The sequence below is a fragment of the Citrus clementina genome, unplaced genomic scaffold, assembly GCF_000493195.1.
Source record: "Citrus clementina cultivar Clemenules unplaced genomic scaffold, Citrus_clementina_v1.0 scaffold_3, whole genome shotgun sequence".
Lineage (NCBI taxonomy): Eukaryota > Viridiplantae > Streptophyta > Magnoliopsida > Sapindales > Rutaceae > Citrus > Citrus x clementina.
The window spans coordinates 33,893,655-33,910,462 of NW_006262339.1; the positions used below are offsets into that span (position 1 = coordinate 33,893,655).

General features: G+C 32.6%; 1 pseudogene; it reads right to left on the minus strand.

The window, feature by feature from the left end:
* Nucleotides 1-4,428: 4,428 nt before the first annotated feature.
* LOC18046122 lies at nucleotides 4,429-11,505 on the minus strand (annotated as a pseudogene).
* Nucleotides 11,506-16,808: the final 5,303 nt, after the last annotated feature.

Here is a 16,808-nt window from a genome sequence, read left to right on the forward strand (position 1 = left end):
CCGTACAGTAACAAGTTTGTTAGTTTAAATACATTGCTAATCTCACCGTCTTAATGTCTCGTTACTCATACACAAAGTAGGAAGCATATATACTTACATAGTCCTAACCTAAATATTAAGGGACATTGTAAATCGTTTCAAGGCTTCGTTTACATCAATATTCACAAAAATCTTCCAACTCTTGCCCAAAACTACCCCACCAATATTACCACCACAACAAGCACCAGCTACTGATCAGCAAAACCTAGATTGGGCAATGATAATGATAGGCTTTTGCTTACCATCGGCCATTGAAATCGCTCTTCAATCTTTGCAGGTTCAATCCCAGCTGCCTCTCATGTTCCATTTCCATTCTCTTGCCGTCATATTTTCCTTCACTTTCCTTTTCCTCGGCAAACTCATGCGTACAAGATTTCCTATAGCAGCCTAGCAGAAAAATTTATCAAAAAATTTGAGCTTGAAACAGTAGCAAATCAACCCAAATACTTCGTTGTCCGGAAAAGCCAAATCCATGTCTTTAACAAAAGCTCATTATCGTCCTCCTCTTCTTCATTTTTTTTCTTTTTTGCTTCACGATTTCTACCAAAAAATTAGGGATTTAGAATAACAGTAAGGGATACGTGTTACCTTTATAAACGATTCCCTTCTTTTTCTGATTTTTACTTCATAATTTCTTTATTTTAATAAATATTAAACTCTAAACCGTTAAATTCATTTAAATTGAATCCAACGGTTAGATCTAAATGACAAGTCATCCTAGGCGACAAAATTGTAAAGTATTTGGTAATATTTTGAAATGTCAATAATGCCCCCACCTACCCAAACGGTAGGTAAACGGAGCAAAAATGTAAGAGATTTTTTACAAATAAAATAATTTTCGCCATCTACGTGCAACAGCCTCAAACCTCAGGGGAGATTTTTAAAAACTACCCTTTTAACCATCGCTAATATCTCAAAATTCTTTTTCTATTTTTTCCGCAATAAACTTGTTACTATATACTGGGCTCAGTTTGGGCTCTAAAATCGCTTTAAAATCGTCTTAGTCCAATAAGTACTTGAATTGGACTGTTAGCATCCTTTTGATTTTCTTTTGAAACCCCTTTTCTTGTTAAAATATGATTTCATTCCCATAAGCCAGAATTTCCCTTTCTAGTTTTTCAATTTCTTTCCAATTCAGAAAAGAAAAATATTTCAGTTTCTTCCATTCAACTCCAACTACATTTTTTCTTTAAAAAAAAATTGAATGATGAAATCACATATATTTAACTCCAAAAAAAATCATACATATATACGTATTAAGTAGAATTAAAAGTCCTATAAAAAAAAGTAAAATTAAAAGTGAACTCAAATAGCTATGATATAATTTTTTTAAATAAAAGCTTGATCAATGAAAAAAAAAAGATTTTAAAGTACAAAATGTTTGTGAGGTCACAAAAAAATAGAAAAGACTTTGGAGTTGTTGTGCAGGTGTAAATAATTAAAGAGAGAAATATAGGGGTTAAGTATATTTATTTTGTCCTTTAATGTAATTATAATAGGAAAGTAATATTATAAGAATTATTAAGGGTTGCCAATAGTTCAACTCTAACTAATTTTACGGTAATATGTGCTTTTCACTCTTCTATTTAGAAGGTATGATGGGTCCCAAGGTGGTGATCAACAAAATTTTTATTTTAATTTTAACCTTTGTCGAAGAAGTAGTTAAAGTTATATTTAAATTAATTTAAATCATTATTTTGTCTTTTAAAAGTTAGAGGATGGGCAAAGCCCTAATTTATTTTTTTTTTACTTTTATCTTTCCCAAATTTAAACCTGGTGGTCAGTTAAATAAAACTATTTGAAAACCACTCGATCACAACTTTGGAACAATTTTAATCATTATTTACTACTATTGAGCCTCCAGTTTGTGTATAGACATCCACATGCTTGACTTATAAAAATAAAGAAGCGTTTCTTGTTATAAACCACCCTAGAGGTTTATTCATTTTTTGATGTAAGATTTAGTATTTTGAAATACGTATTAGATAATCATGATAAGGCACCTTTAAAGTTTTCTTCAATCACTAGCTTGTAAACTAAAGCTTATTGCGGCAGGAGTTGCTCAAGATTTGGTTACCACAAAGTTACTTAAAGATGACACTTAAAAGTTAAAACTGGCTTATAATGAGTCGTCTGAATGTGTCATCTTTGTAGCGGTCATCTATAGTGGTCAACAAAAGATGACCCTATTTTAAATGTCATCTATTGTAATAAATTTTTGAATGACATATATTAGTAACGCCTATCACGTAATGTTTGGGCCTCATATTTTATTATTAAAAAAAAGAAAAAAAATCATAATGTGGAAATTAATTACAACCTAATTAATTTTGATTTCAATTGCACCATAAATTATTTTCACCTTTTAATTTTAAATTGAATAACAATAATGACAGAAGCTCGGTAATATCCACCAAACTCAAATCACACAGAGTTTACATAACAATTATGGAATATAAAGAATACTAGAATATCTCAAGTTAAAAAAAAAATTATAAAACCTTTTACAAGTGAAGAAAGTAACTCAAGTAAACATACCTCTACAATATATCCATCTCCAAATCTAAATACAACAAAATCAGGGAAAAAGAAATCGAAGCGTTTTTACTTAACAAGGGGAAAAAAACAATTGTAGGAAAGACAAAGGAAATGAACATATATATAGTACACAAAAGAAAAACATATTATAGCTTGGATATATATGAGGAAAAAAAGGGGGTACTGATGAGAACAACTATTCTTATCCGAATAAATGGCCAAATAAATATGCACTTTAAAAGCCGTAAATAATCCAAAAAACTGGTTCTTCGAAGTTAGAAGCAAATGAAACAACAATAATCTTGCAGTTACATACTTGTTTAAAGGTTTCCCCAAAAAAAATAAATAAAAGAAAAAACTTTTTATACTTAGCTTACCTCATTTTTTTTTTTAATGGTTTGGGCACAAATTCGAACAGAAAGCTTATCTTCAAAGTGGTTGTGTGGTTAGATTTACCCTTATTTTCAAAAATTATTATGAACCAAAGCCATTGTTGAGTGGTGGCGAATAAAAAAAAAAAGAGATGAAAATATGGTTTGATTTGTTATTGAGAACAAATACATGATAAATTTGTAGAGTAAAATAAGTTGATCCGTGGTGTCAAGAGAAATAAAAAAGACATTCTTGAAAAAGGAAGATAAAAGGGAGAAATTGTTGACATTTTTGACGCTGCGCTAGGAGGGCCTGATCTCAAAATGGGCTCGCTCTTATTTTGCAAAATATGACTTTATTTATATTACCGTGATTTGATATTTTTTATGTTTTATTTTTTTAATTTTTTTCAATATCTTCCTTATTTGGAATCTTTAATCCCTGATCCGCTTTGATGATAGATTTTATATTAATGTTAAATAGAGGGAGCAATAGACAATCACTATAATAATAGAGATATGATTATAGGATACGTAATGATCTAATCTCTTCGAGTGTGTGGAGTAAGGACTAGACCATTATACAGTTCAACTAAGGTTGGATTTTGTTCTTTAAGGAGAACTAGTTATTGGGTTCTGAGGACAATAACTTAATGCTATTGAAGAATACTAATTAACGCTTGCAAATCTAGGGAGAAAGATAATTGTGGGAAACTACAATTTTGTTTCCCTGTTTTATCTTCAAAAGATTTTAACCATCAGTAACATCTTAGAAATTCTTTCTATGGTGAAAAGATTTTAACCATTGATAATATCTGAAAAATAGCTCAGTTTGGCTCTAAAGTGTTGGTCAATTCGTCTTAACCCGACAAGTATTTTCATAGGAAAGTGCTTTGTACTCTTTCTCACGACCAAAATCCTTTTTATCAAAGATTGTTTATAACGAAACTTAAACATAAATCATAAAGAAAACTGATATTGAGAAGGGTACCACTTCAGCCCTCGCACTGACGGCATGTTATTTGGTTCACAATGGGACAAATTTTTTTATTTTAATCAATTTTTTTTTATTTCCATCACACCTGCCATCTCAATGGACGGACAATGTGCCCAGTCCGCACAAGTTCTTCTCTAAATCATATATGGTAACTAATGGGACACGCGGTACACTTTCCTAACTTCCAGTCAATACCAAATATTTTTGCAACTACGACTTAATCAGACAGTGCAAAGTATTCGTACAATAGTATCTCCTCAAGTTCACGCAATCAACCATTGATTTCTCAGAAAATTTCATATGAAATTGATTTCCAACCTAAAAACCGACTGCTGCGTTCTGGGCGTTTGATTGCCAAAGTCACGTCAACGGAGATGGTGAACAGAGCAGCTTTCAAAATGGCGAACAGAGCAGCTTTCAAAATGGCACTTGATTCGCATGAAAAATCAGAATATGTTGAAATGACATAATTTGATGATTATGTCACGAAGTTGAAATGGTGGAAGAAGATGTTATTGGTGCTCGTGGAGGAGAATCGACGAAAGGCGTTGGTGGGATTTGCAAGGCTTCGTTGCTTTCTTGCAACATTTCTATCACTCTGTTCATGGGCGGCCTATTCGATGGACGAGTCTGGATACACCACAAACCAACAATAATCATCTTCTTGACAATTTCACTTTCCTCACCGGTCACAACACCAGGCAATTTAAATTCTCTGCCCTGCTCGACATGCTTGTAAATCCAATGGGGAAAGTATATCTCGCTAGAATGATCAATGCCAGAATCACGGTAATTTTTGCATCCAACCAATTCCATAATCATCATTCCGTAGCTATACACATCGGACTTGTGTGAAACTTCTCCAAAGTTTCTATTGAAAACTTCTGGAGCAATGTAGCCGATTGTCCCTCTAGCCTCTAACATCGACACGATGCTCTCTTTCTTAAGGTAAAGTTTTGCCAGACCAAAATCGGAGATCTTAGGAACAAAATCTTCATCAAGGAGAATGTTTTGAGGTTTTATGTCGAAATGCAAAATCCTTGTGCTGCACCCCCGATGCAAGTATTCAAGCCCTTTGGCTATGCCTACAACGATTTCATACATTTTGTCCCATCCCAAGTGCTGACCACTAGGCTTCGAAGTATTCCCATTGTACACAAATTTTTCTAGGGATCCATTAGGCATGAACTCATATATAAGGGCTCTCTTGCTGCCCTCCAAACAAAAACCCAGTAATGTGACAACATTAACGTGGGATGTTCTACTGATGCTTGCAACCTCATTAATAAATTCTTGTCCATTCCCTTTGGATGTATTGAGGAGCTTTACTGCTACAAGACGACCGTCAGATAACTTCCCTTTGTACACACGGCCATAGCCTCCTTGACCGAGCTCGTCTTTGAAGGAGTTAGTCATTTTCTTAACATTTGGAAAGCTGTACCTTTCGGGAGCAAGAGATACATAATTTCTAATGAAAGCCTCAAGGTCTTGATCACTCTTTGTTGCCTTTCTACAACAGACGGTCCATAAAATTGATGGGTTGTTTTTCTTTCTGAATATACAAATAATTGCACAGGTGATTATTATTCCCATCATTCCGGCACCTAAAGCTGTCGAAACAAATAAGTAAGCAAGTATTGATTAGATGCTGACTACAGTTGTTTCTCTACGCTCGTCATTATCTATGTAGCTAAAATAATTTTATGATGCTTTCTTTTCTAATAAATAATTTCAATCAATTGGTTAACAAACTCTAATGAATGGTCAATCAAGATCAATCCTAAGACCGATTTGAAAATAGTAAGATTGATTAAAGATTAAAGAAAGACACCAGTTATTTCTTGTAGTTCAGCAAGGTTAGCTTGCTTCGGCACTACGAAATAGCCACAGCAAGCTTTATTGACGACACGGGATTATAAGATAAACCCAGCTTGTATCAGAGAACGATTCTGTCTTACTTGACTCTTCCTAATTCTGATTCAATAACAAAATATCTTGCCATATTACTCTGGTCATCAACTTTATACCCTGCTTCAGTATCTGTTTGCTGTTACAACCGGCTTTAACTAACTCTGCAAGTGGGTCCAGCAGTTGCCAACTAAGCAATTGACACGTCAACTGTTTCTTCTAAACATGCATTTGGATCCACAGTTTCTTTTAGTAATTTGATTCATTTTTGTTTTGTTATTTCATATCAAGAATTATATATATGTATATAAAGATTTTTAGACTCGACGTAATATCGTTCAAAAGAGTATGGCTCGAAATCTTTTTTAAGTAATATTATGCTCTCTATGTGGTTAGGATAGAATATCCCATTAAACTATATGTTTCTTTTACTGCTAGGCCACAGGAAAAAAAAAAGTGCCCTCTCCCAGTGACAGTTGATGGAAATGATGTTATTCATTGTGTCAACAAGAAATGCAAATGAAAAAAGAAACAAAAGAATGGATCAGTTATATTACCTACGTCAAACCTCGATGTCCAGCTACCATTGTCTGAAAGAGTAATAAATCAAGGGAATAAAGAGTCAGAAAGAACAGATACCTGCATATTGCAATAATATGGTTGTGCATACTTCATGTGCTGACTCTAATTCGAAGTCAAACAATCCAGAAATTTAGATTCGCTAGAACTAGCTCAAAATTCAGACACTTGTACATGCTAAATTAGCGTCAGTTATACGTATATTTCAGGACTCTTTTAGATTTCTTTATAATTTAATTTAGAAATTCAACAGACAAGAAAAAGTATCATATAATTCCACTAAGGATAAATTTCGGATTATCCCTTGTAAATTGATTATGTTTAAATCAATTCTTTACTTTCGAAAAATTATAATTTACTCACATTTTTTGTTTAAAAGAAGAAGAAAAAAATAGAAGTGGGTTGATGAACTTTTTTTTTCTTTTTAGTTCTTACAAAAATAAAGAATAAATTAAGGTTTTCAAAGATAAAAGAGTGATTTAAAGATAGTAAATTCACAAGAAAATGTTGAAAATAGAAATTCAGAATTTAGTAAATTATGCAGTAACCTTTCTTCGTTTCAACTTAAGTAATTAACTAGTCTAATATTGTGGAAGTTTAGGAGTGTCTAAACATGGTTTACCATTAAGTGAAACTTGTTTAGAATCATTTTAAAAACTTAATTTGTAGGTAATGGCTATGGTAGAGTTGCTCCATCATGGAGCATTGATGATGTTTGTCAAATTATAGCAGTAAGTACAAATTTAATATTTATCTCTATAATCATACAGTTATCATCAGTTCTCCACCATAGAAAAGTTCAATATAATTAGACCCAAATTTGTAGGGTAGGAAAATGATATTCCTCATATTGGGACTCGAAACCTTTGCCACCACAATAGAGAGGCCTTATTACTATTTCCCCGGAATGGATACCGGATTTCCCATAAGTTCCCACACGAGTGGGGCTGTTGCACGACATGTACAGGTCGTCTACATCGCCATCGCCTTGAGATGCAGTAGCGGCAATCAAGAAGCAGATCATGAAGGTAAGAATGGGGTTGAGAATTGGTGGAGGGAAGAGAGATGCCTCGTGATTTTGTACAACTAGTCTCTTCGTCTTGTCGAGGTGAACGAAGACTTGGTAAGATTATATGGGTTTAATTTGCTTAATTTCAAATTTGAAATGAAATTGTGAGAGCGATCTGTGGAAATTTCATTATGTAAACACAGAAAATAGGTGCTCAGACAAACAAATTAATCAAAGGTGAACCCCTTTAGAATTTTCCACGAGAGAGACGGAAAAGCGATGGGAGTTGACTCTTGACTTTTTCGAGTGTTGCATCCAAAATCACTAAAATGAGCGTATGGCTTGGTGCAAATCGGGTGAGGTTAGTTAAAAACAGATGGCTCCTAAGTTGCATTTCTACGGTCCCTTTTAACAAGTTTTGGTCCAATTTGTAGCTACATGGAAGTTTCTTAATCGATCAAAGCAATTCAAGACTTATTTGCCATTGTGTATGATTGTTGTCATTTAAAAGTTACAGCATGTTTATAAATATTTATTATTGTAGTTTCGAAGTTAAGAGCTAATTTGGTAATGTTGGAATTTTTAAAATAATTATCATTAATCGTGTTGTAAAAATAATTAGTTCTCAAGAGAATTAGTTAAATATTGTGGTAAAATTTATTTTTAAAAGTGCTATGAGTTTTAAAAATAATTGTATGTGCTTAGTAATCTAACTGTTAAACTATTGTAAGAATACAAATAACTAAAATAGATATAATATTGAATAAAATTTATTTATACATTTATAAAATTGTATGCATAGATTTTTTTTATTGTGTATATATAATAAATAATAAAATAAATATTTTTGGATGATTAATTTTTTTTATCTTGTTATCTCAACATAATTTACAATAAAATAATCTATTTATATTTAATGATTTTATTTCCTAATTGGAGAGTAATAATTCGAGGCAATAAGAGTCAGAAAAGATATTCGCATATTGCAAAAACATGGTTGTGCATACTTGTGCCAACTCTAATTCAAAATCAAATAAACAATCTAGAAATTTAAATTAGCTAGAATTAGCTCAAAATTCAGACACCTGTGCTTGCTAAATTAGTGTCAATTGTACCTATGCTGCGTGCCGGTTTTGGATTTCTTTATAATTTAATCTAAAAAAATAAAAATTCAAAAGATAAGAAGGAGTGTTATAATTCCTCTAGTACGGAAAATGTTAGAAATAAAAATTTGGAATCCAATAAACTGTGCAATAGCCCTTCTTCATTTCAACGTAAGTTAGTCTAATATTGTCAAAGTTTAGGAACGTCTAGACACAGTTTCTAAGTGAAAGTTTTTTGGGATCACTTTTAAAACTAATTTTTAATATGTAAACAGCGTGGACCGGCAAAGCCGCATGAACTGGCAAACAAACCGAGCCTAAGTTTTGACGATTAAAAGATTTGTAACGATAATACGGAAAATGAAGGGCGTAGACGCATACCATGACGAGGAGGATAAAGGCACGAAAATTCATCTGAAGACTGATTAGATCCGCATATCCCTCGAGGATGATGAGAAGTACATGTCGAACAGAGCTTATCTTCCGCATCATATCTCACTTCGAACCCTTGATTCAGAGCCTCGATCAATTTACCTTCCTCAAGATAACCAATATTGGGACGTGTCAGTTGTATGGGGACTTTGATAACACTGGAACATGAGTTGCTAAGATTGTGAAGCCGCGAGTCTTTATAGTTGTCGATCGTGTAAAAGCTTCTTATAACCACTCCACCTTCTGAGGTACAATTATAATTATTTTTGCCCAGCTGTGAGGAGGAATCACCGGAGCAATCATAGAATAAACTGAGGTTTCGAACCTTCTCAGTGTAATTAAATAGAGGGTCGCTGATACTGGATTTCCGAATTGATTCAAGACAATCTCTACCTAAATAATCAGCTATAACAATTCTCATGATTGGATGTGTATTGTTAATCTCTAAAACTCGAAAACTTTGATGTCCGATTCGTATGGTAGCATACTCATCATCATAACATTGGAGCTCGAAACCTTGGCGACCACAATACTGAGGCCTAATATTGCTTCCCCAGAATGGATAACCGATATCCTGCAAGTCCCCACACGAGTGAGAGCTGTTGCATGACATGAACTGTTCGTCACTATCACTATCGCCTTGAGATGCAGGAACGGCAATCAAGATGCAGATCATGAAGGTGAGGATGGAGATGAGAATTGGCGGAGGGAAGAGATGACTCATGATTATGTGCAACTATAATCTCTTTGGAAGAAACAAAGACTTGGTAAGATTATATGGGTTTGTTTGCTTGTATGAAGAGGTAATTGCCTAGTGCAACATTTCAATTTTTTTATAATTTGAAAAGCAGTTGCGAAAGCAATTTGTAGAAAATTTTATAACGTATAAACTAGCTAGGTCCCATGACAAATAAATTAATTAAAGGTGAAGAACCCCATTTGAATTTTCCACGAGAGAGCCAGACTGAAATCCAATGGCCGTTGACTCTGACTTTTAGAGAGGGTTTGCCAGTAAACTCGTAAATATATGGGTTGGATCTGGGATTGCAAATCGGGCTAAATTTATTTAACAAAAGTTGGCCTAACCGATCCCCCTTTCAACAAGCTTTGGACCCATTTGCAGCTACATGGAAATTGCAGAATCGATTGAAGCTTTTAATTCTTTTGTTGAACCAAAAAGCAATTTCCTTTCAAAAAAAAAAAAAAAAAAAGCGATTGGAAGAATAATAAACTCCTCATATTCTATTGCTTTTCCATGTCACCTAAACAAATGGGCTTTGGCTGAAGACTGATGTGCATGAAAGTAATGTCCCCTAAACCATATAAGTAGCGGCATAGCACAAGCTTATTAAAAATTCAGAGTATAGATTAGTATGTAGAGGATTTTCATTCTCATATATCTAGTCCTAATTTTTTATTATCAGTGTCCTTTATCAGTCTATAGTGCCTCCTCTTAACTCTAAGGTGAAGGATTATTGTGAGAGTTTATTATTATGTTAGACTTCAATTGTAGTATACTTTGATATATTGGGTTGATTTATAAACTTCAATTTTACTGGATTCTGATTATGTTGTGTATAATATTTTTTCAAAAAGAAATCTTAATTATTAATTATTTCTCACAATATTGGGGCTAAGAATGCTGGTTCATCTCATCAATCTTATCTCTCATAACTAGCTCGGTAGCTACTTAAAAACTGGAAAAACTAAAAATAGTATATATATCCCTTTGTATCGGTTAAAAATAAATCAATAAATAAAGAACCATCATGTGTGCATACCTGGAACTGTACTAGGGTTAGCGGCGACACTGTTTGCTGGTGGCTGCGTCCTGGAGCATGTCCTTGGCTAAGGTTGATACGGGCAAAAGCAAGTAAAATCATTAATAGTCCTGTTATATCCACATTTCCCGCTTGAAATAAGGCAATCATTGCATGGCCCTTGGTCTATAATCCACTTAACCTCGAAGCCCTCTTTTATAACTTGATCAAAGTTCCATAAATAAATTGTAAATCTTTCAACAGCAAATGCCAGCACTGGAATCAAGAGACTGATCTTGCATCTGCTTGAAAATTCGTCATTACTTGAAATTGCCGGCGCAGTGAAGTAACAATTACTGGACCAGTTATTTATCGGACAAGTAAACTCCTGTAACCGTGGCTGATGATCTTCAGTCAGATGATCATAGTTGTAAAGCAAGCTGGCGTTTTGGTCGCTGAATGTGTACTCGAAGAGATTGAACTCCAAAATACTGTTGATAAAGCTTACAGGACAAATGTTCAACATGAAATCTGCTTTTGCAATCTTCAGGATTTGAGTGTCATGATAGATTTCGATGATATCATACTTCTGGGAATTGATATCAATGGTGGCTCTTTCTCCCTGGCAATCAAGCTTGATGCCTGGATGACCACAATAATCAGGCTGGTCGTTTCTCCAAAAAGGATAGCCAATACCGGTGAAATTTCCGCAGCTGAAAGAAGCAGAACAGTTGGAATATGCCTCCTCATAGACATTAACATATCCACAAATTGATTAACACGAGATATATAATTCAGCGGAAACTTTCAAAGACAGATTAGCTGTTAAAGGATAGTGCCACCATTAATTTACTAAAATAAACCAACTCCTTTCAGTTGTTGACTTAAGGTATGGAAATTGGAAGTAAACGAGGTCCAGTTTGAAGTAATTAACTGAGAGAATTTGCCCAAATACAAGGGTTGACTTGAAATCCTTTGCTAGCTTCCTAGTATTTGGATATGTGAAGTCTTGTTTGAATGGCTGATATACTCTGACAATTCATCAATTTATTTTTAGTACGCAATTGATGATGAAATCAATTGATTGTGGTGGTTTTGAAGTGATAGATTCATTCTTTATTTGGACTTCGGAGTAAATATTAATTAAGGAATAGGCCAGAGGCACAGAACCCACAAACTCTATCATCTGTCACTGAATAAGTGTTTTGAAAGTATATTTATCAAAACAGATTCACACAAAAAAAAAAAAAAAACAGAGCGTCTAATTTTACTAATAACTAAAATTTGAGAAGAGCCGGATAACATTGGACATTGGTTAATTAACTCCAATTTCCCTAGGTGCCACTTCCAATGTAGAATATATTCTGAGGATTGAAAAAAAATGATAATAAAAAATATTCTGCAGATGTTAGAAAATTTACTCAGGCTAGGTTCAAAAGTAAATAAAAAAACATAAAAATAAAAAAAAATATATTTTTCAAATAAAATACACTTTTTAACGTTTATTTAACGCAGCCATAACATACAAAACCCAGTTTTTAAAGCCTAATCTAATAAAAATAATTTTTTAAACTATAAATTTGCGAAACATAATAAAATTATTTTAAAAAAACTAAACAGAAAAATTTATGTTTTTTGGCCCAACATTTAAAAAAAAAAAAAGGAAACAAACAAAAGAGCCAAGCCGGACCAAGATGAGCCCAACAAAAAAAGTCCAACATTTGCCATCCCTTCCTTTAAACAATAAAACATGGTCAACTTTCTCATTAGCTTGGAAGTCAAGAAATAAAGATCCCCTAATTTAACTTGTTCAACCTCATATTTAGATTTTTTTTTTGGTAAAAAAAATTATATTTAAATCCCACTTGAATTTATTAAATTAAATTAATAGCTGGTGATTAAAGATATTCTACGGGTGAGTAAGGGGATTTTTAAACCCTTTTGAACTCTTTTCCTCAGAGTCTATAGTTACAAATCCTTCTCTGAAGTGATAGTGGAGTTAAAATTTTAAGTGTAGAGAATATGCCTTTTCTTTGAAAGTTCATTGTTTTATCATTTATGAAATTCTTTACAAAGTATGAATTTATTAAGGATTTTAATTTGTGCTCTCCAAGTAATCTATCCTCTCAATCTAACCATGGATCATCTTGCCCTTAATCCAAACGTCACAGAGCCTTCATTGTAATGCGTACTATGTATGCAGAAATCAATTTGTCTTTTTATATTCAGCTGACTGTTTTTCTTCATCAACAAGGCATGATTAACTTGTCTTGAACGTTGCTTCCATTAGGGTGAAATTGAACAAGGTTGGGCCTCTGTGCTTTGATTTCCATAGTGGGGTTAGACCTGATATTAGCAGCAGCCCATCATTTTATTTTCCAGAAGTGCAGCTACAACTAACAGGTTAATTTTCGTAAATTTTATCAGAATGGAGAACGTCTAAATAGCCCTGCTATGAGTTTGTGTGACAACTTCATAAGGATCTCAGTTTCGGTGTATCTCTGCGATATTTCATCTTTTAAGATCATTGAACTTGCCTTGACTCGCTTGTACGTCCTTTTTTACACTTGCCATTGCCAACATGGAGTTTTTAGTTGTTTATTGTCATAAAGAATTCCTAGAGTTTATAAGCCTAAATCAAACCTAGAGATTGCCATTCATTAGAGAAATTTGGTGAAAGTAGTTTTCAAGGTTTGTTAGAGGTATTAAAGTAATGGTTTAATTTGTAATCATATTAATTTTATCATTGCACGTGTTCGTGCATGCACACATACACACACAAAAAAAGATTTCCATGCAAACATGTTTAGATTTTCATGCATAGATTTTCAGACTTGGAGCTTTCTCACAGCAGCAAAATTACATATATTTAACTGCTTTTCTCTCTTGATTTCTTTTTGTCCCTTGTTTTGGCCCTTAATCTGGTTTTACTATTAATTCTATTATTTATTATCTTTGCTTAGTCTTAATTTTCTAGTTTTACCATTCATTGTCTACAATTTACAGAGTTCAAGTTGGTATACAATCACCAAAAGGGATCACAACTATCGGGGGATATTGCAAAGATTTTAGTGACTTCCTAAATTTAAATAATTTTAGGTTTATTATTGTTTTGATGACTTATTTGACGTGTATTGTTCTTTTCATGTACTGTTGTTTGGCACTCATTTTAAGCTTACTATTGTTTATTAAAATTTAACTCATTTTAGACTTATTATAGTTTTGATATACTCATTTTTTGCATATTGTTATTTTAATTCTTTTTTAATTGTCAAAATTTAGAAACATTTAAAATTTACAAGATTATACTCTACTCCACCCACATTTGAGATGACTCATCATTTTATAGAGATTATAAGTAGATTGACTCATGATTTTATAGAGAGTATTGCAAAGGAAAATCATAAAATAGGTGGGACAGATCTTGGATGCAAATTAGGCAAAAATTTTTAACGAAAGATTTGCTGTAAAATATTTAGACTTAAACCCAAAATCTTTTAAATCTATTCAAACACATGCTTGAGGGAGAAATAAAATTATGTACCTTGATTAGCAATAATTGATCATTGCCGCTCAGCTTCCTTTTCAGCCTTGTCATTTAGTTCAAATCTACAAGTTGCTGCATTGATCCAGTTTTAAAGTTGCATACACAAAAACCCAGCGAAGCAAAAATGAGAAAACGTTCTCTACACTCTTGGCTAAAGAACAGTAAATTTTAATGGGTCGGAGTTATTTAAATAGTATAGTTGATTGTAAGAATCTCTCATATGTTAATATAAAAATGTTCATTTTATTATAAGTTAAAATAACACAATTAAATGTTATATTTGTCCATAATATATTTCTATATCTATAGGACATAACAAAATTAGACTTATTAACGTAATATTTGATTACTTAGTAAATGGGTCTATCAAAATTGTTACTTAATATTTGACATCACTGCTAGAAAAATGAGCTACCATGACAGAGAATATCTATCATCCGACCCTACTTATGACAGAATTTCCATCTGTCATTGTAGCCCATGTCATAAATCTACGACAACATTTATTTATCACATGTTCCTGTGACAGTGTATATCTATCACGCATATGTCACGAACCAAGACAACATTTATTTATCACATGTTCCTGTGACAGTGTATATCTATCACGCATATGTCACGAACCAAGCGACGTCGTTTTGCTAGACTTTTGAGAATTAATTGGAAATTTTAGCAGGTAATTTAAATTATATTGAATTTAGTGGGCTTTTTCAAAATCTTTCATATATTAATGATTCACATTCTCTGTCATGAGATTTAAGGTTTAAAAAAATAAAATTATTATTTTTAATTTTGAAATTATAATAATACTAATTAATACTATTTAAATTATACAATTTTGAAATAGAAATAACAAAAGCCACATTTTAAAATTTGAATGAACTGAAATAAAAATTATATTCAAATTCATAAAAACTATCAAATACCAAATATCACCATATACTAAAAATTTCAATTACTTGAAACTTCCAACAAATAGTATCATCAAAATACATGGTGAATCAAATCCGTAACAATAGCTCATAAATTCTCTACAATATTCAATCACTACCCCATCATTAGAAAAACAATTAATCCGTAAAAAGAACACTGATAGTAAATTCCCAAGAGCCACCAACATCACCTGAAACACAGATTGCATTTAGATGAGTGCTAGAAGAATATATATTAGCGTATTGGCCACTTACAATTAACTCAATTCATGGTAAAGTATTTTTCCAAGATTACAAATTTATTAATGCACAACATCTAACATCATAAAACCTCTGTTACATAATTAAATAAAATCCATCAAAATTCTATCCTCTTCTCTTGATTCCCCTATTCTCCTAAAGTTTCACCATCCTTTTCTTTATTTCTACTCTCTTTTTTTTTAATCTTCTCTTTATTCTTCTTCCAATGTACTTGTTCAAATTTGTTTATCAATCTAAGTTCTAAAACACATATATTACACTGAGACTCCAAGCAACGCAAATCCATTTAACTTGTTCATTAGGGCAAGACAATCTTGGCTAAGAAACAGCATGTGGAAGTATTTCAAAATGACTAGAGAAAGACTTGCTCTAAAACTATGAAAATTAGCATATAAAAAGAAATAGAAAGACACTAAATAAATAAACCACCAAAGATTTCATCACATAAAGCAAGGGCAAATTATATGAGATTTCATCACATGAAGCAAGGGCAAAATTATTATCACATCCCACTTCACACAACTCATTACATACCTTACCTCAAGGCATTACCTCAAGAACAAATACTCTGAAAAATCACGGATATCATTTGGCCTGGAATGATCAGCAGAAAACAAAAAACGTTAACAAAGTGCTGCAGCAACGATATAAGAACAATTTCAAACTTAGATAGAATCTCACTTGGGGAGTCCAATATTCTCATCAAACCTTCGACTTTTATAAAATTTCACCAGATGGAGCAAACCAACTCAATCAATTTCCTGTACAATAGTGCATATATATCATATATCAATATTGAGAATTGGTAAGTGCAACATGGTCCACAAACCAAAACATTTCCAACTAATAAAGCACAATATGTGGCAAATCAAATAAAAAAAATATCTTCCAAAAAGTTCAACATGTCACTTAAGAGAAAAATTATAGGATTCATATCAGTGCATCCATAAACGGCCTAGTTTCTCTATCAACAAGTTAGTCATAAGCACAAGTCAAAATAAATCATTTAACTGAAATGCTAGAAGGCCAAGCAAATAAGCACAATCACCACCACACAAAGCATTTGCATTTCCAAAAATGTAGTTCACAAAGATTTTACTAAGGATATCTTTCTAATAGAAAGCCACAAGCACCAATCAATTGTAATGGGTTTGAGAACTACCAAAGTAGTTTTCACAATTGAAGAATAGTCTCTCACAAAAATTCACTTTATGCAAATACCTCTGGTGAATAGATTTTGCATACATTTTGGTAACATACAATATTGGACCTACCATGTGCTCAATATATTTAATAAATAAAGGTGAGAATAATAACAATACCTTAGATGTT